This window comes from Neomonachus schauinslandi, chromosome X (genome assembly GCF_002201575.2).
Source record: "Neomonachus schauinslandi chromosome X, ASM220157v2, whole genome shotgun sequence".
Taxonomy (NCBI): Eukaryota; Metazoa; Chordata; class Mammalia; order Carnivora; family Phocidae; genus Neomonachus; species Neomonachus schauinslandi.
The window spans coordinates 85,995,031-85,998,342 of NC_058419.1; the positions used below are offsets into that span (position 1 = coordinate 85,995,031).

Here is a 3,312-nt window from a genome sequence, read left to right on the forward strand (position 1 = left end):
TAAAAAAAAAAAAAAAAAAGAATCCGACGCTTAACCAGCTGCACCACCCAGGTGCTCCAACTAACTGGAGTTTATTTTTTTAAGATTTTATTTATTTATTTGACAGAGAGAGAGAGCACAAGCAGGGGGAGCAGCAAGCAGAGGGAGAGGGAGAAGCAGGCTCCCTGCGGTGGAGCAGGGAGCCCGACTCGGGGCTCGATCCCAGGACCCTGGGATCATGACCTGAGCCGAAGGCAGACGCTTAACCCACTGAGCCACCCAGGCACCCCCTAACTGGAGTTTAAATAAAAACTTGGGGAAAAATAACCTTAATCATTTACCTAAGGTCTTAAAGTTAGGATCCAGAAATTTCAATTTTAGCTAACATGTTAAATCCTTGTGCTTTGTAGCAATTTAAGAAGTTGATAAAATTAAACTCTAAAAAATCATCATTTCATTTTATTGTTAATATATATATTTCACCCTTGAACAACAGGGATTTGAACCATGCGGGCCCACTTATACGTGGATTTTTTTTTGATAAATACAGTACTGTAAATGTATTTTCTCTTATGATTTCTCTTAATAGCATTGTCTTTTCTCCAGCTTTAAGAATACAGTATGTAATACATAGAACATGCAAAATATGTGTTAATCAACTGTTTGTTATCAGTGAGGCTTCTGGTCAATAGTAGGTTCTTAGTAGTTATGGTTTGGGGGAATCAAATGTTATATGTGGATTTTTTTGTGTGTGGGGGGGTCGGTGCCCCAACCCCTGTATTGTTCAAGGGTCAACTGTACACACACACACACACACATACACACACACGAACTAATGGAAGCAATGGTAACAATGGTAACTCATTTAAGTCATAAAATCAGTGTAGGAATTCTAGAAGGTTGAAATTTTTAACCCTGGTTTTGTCTAAACCAAAATATTGTGTTGACATTATTTTTAAATGGTAAACTAATTTTTAAGGACTCTTGGTCCCATCAAAAGCCCTTCTTTATCTTGGGATTAAGTTCTTCTTTCCTCACAACTAGAGTAACAGGCTGTTAGGTAAATCCATTTTTCAGTGTCCATAAAAAGACACATCATTTAATAACATTTTAAAATTATTTTATTTTATTTTTAAAGATTTTATTTATCTACGAGAGAGAGAGAGCGAGCATGCACACAAGCTGGGGGGAGGAGCCGAGGGAGAGGGAGAGAAGCAGACTCCCCGCTTGAGTGCAGACCTGATGCGGGACTCCATCCCAGGACCCTGAGATCATGACCTGAGCCAAAATCAAGAGTCAGACGCTTAACCAACTGAGCCACCCAGGCTCCCCACATTTTCTTTTATTCTTTTAGACTTTTTTGGCAGTTTGTCTGGGCTAGATATTCCTAGAGTGTGCACATAACAACTGAATTTTTTTTGATCAGTTTATCTTTCAAGTCCCCGGTGCAAAAGAGAGGGAGAGAAACCAAAAAGTTAACAGGGAGCCAGCTTCAGACAAATATGAAATTATTGTTGTAAAAGTCTAATTATGTTCCTTCTTGAAGGACAGGGAAGAATGTATAGATATAGAAAACCCATTTTGACAAACGAGGGAAAGAGATAGCGATAGATATTGGGATTACAGCTGGTTTAGGCAGTAACCAGCCATTGACAATTTTACCAATCTAAATAATTTTATAAAGATTATTTTATTTTATTTTTAGGTAATCTCCACACCCAATGTGGGGCTCGAACTCATGCCCAGAGATCACGTTCCACGATCCACTGACTGAGCCAGCCAGGTAGCCCACCAATCTAAATAATTTTAAAGCTATCATCCATTAATCTTGAAATATGGAAATGAAACCAACATAGTCTCCTGTGTTAAACATATGAAGAATTTCTGTTTTAGGGGCACTTGGGTGGCTCAGTCAGTTAAGCATCCCACTCTTGATTTTGGCTCAGGTCATGATCTCAGGGTCGTGAGACCGAGCCCTGTGTCGGGCTCCACACTGGGTGTGGAGCCTGCTAAAGATTCTCTCTCTCCCTCTCCCGCTGCTCCCCTCCCCGCCCCGCTCTCAAAAAAAAATGTTCTCTTTTAGGTCCCTCGCGCCGAGCGTCAGGGCGCAGCGACGCGGTCCGCGCTGAGGGTTCCCGGCCAACTGCTTCTTCGCGGGCCCCGAGGCCGCCGCGCTCACTCCTGCTCCTCGGTCAAGGGAAGATCGTGCGTCGGAACAGCGCCATCGCCGCCGGGGTCTGCGGGGCTCTTTTCCTCGGGTACTGCATTTACTTTGACCGCGAGAGACGGAGTGACCCCAACTTCAAGAACAGGCTTCGAGAACGAAGAAAGAAACGAAAGCTTGCCAAGGAGAGAGCTGGGCTTTGCAAGTTACCTGACCTTAAACATGCTGAAGCTGTTTAGAAATTCTTCCTTGAGGGGCGCCTGGGTGGCTCAGATGGTTAAGCGTCTGCCTTCATTCAGCTGAGGATCCCGCGATCCTGGGATCGAGCCCCGCATCGGGCTCCCTGCTCCGCGGGAAGCCTGCTTCTCCCTCTCCCACTACCCCTGCTCGTGCTCTCTCTCTCTCTCTCTGTATCTCTGTGTCTCAAATGAATAAATAAAATCTTAAAAAAAAAAAAATTTCTTCCTTGAAGAAATCCAGCTTGGTGAAGAGTTGCTAGCCCAAGGCGAATATGAGAAAGGTGCAGACCCTCTGACAAATGCAGTCGCTGTGTGTGGACGGCCGCAGCAGTTGCTCCAAGCGTTCCAGCCAACTCTTCCACCACCCGTGTTCCAGATGCTTCTGACCAAGCTTCCAACAATTAGAGAATTGTAAGTGCTCAGAGCTTGGCTGAAGATGATGTGGAATGAGAAAATGTCAACATAATCTCAATTAAAAATATTTTTAAAATCTTAAGTCGGAAGATGAGCAGCTCTGGGGGAAAAAGGGCAAATAGGCTTGTTATGGACTGTCCTATGCTGAAATCTACCAAAGTTAATTTTTACTTTGTGTAGATCCATTCGTCCGTTTTATTTCTTTTCCCAGTGAAAAGTGTATTTTGATAGAAAGCTTTCCATTTTATAAATACACTATGAGTTACAAAATATCATGGATTTATTTTATTCCTAAAACGTGCAATTCAAGTGTGTACATATAAAATCACATTACTTAGGTTGAAAATACTCAGTGCTTAGTTTTGAAAGATAGGCAGAAAAAGTGTAGGAGAAAGCTGAAGAATGCACGTTTTTTTAAGCTAGTACATTTGCTCTACATAAAAGAATTGGATAGAAACTATCAAAACTGATCGTTAAAATCTTTTGAGAGATTATTTAATCTCTTAAATATGTGAG

At 42.1% G+C, this 3,312-nt stretch overlaps 1 pseudogene; it reads left to right on the forward strand.

Annotated features, from left to right (window-relative positions):
- LOC110571340 overlaps positions 1 to 2,932 on the forward strand; it is a 9,013-nt pseudogene extending 6,081 nt beyond the window's left edge.
- Positions 2,933 to 3,312: the final 380 nt, after the last annotated feature.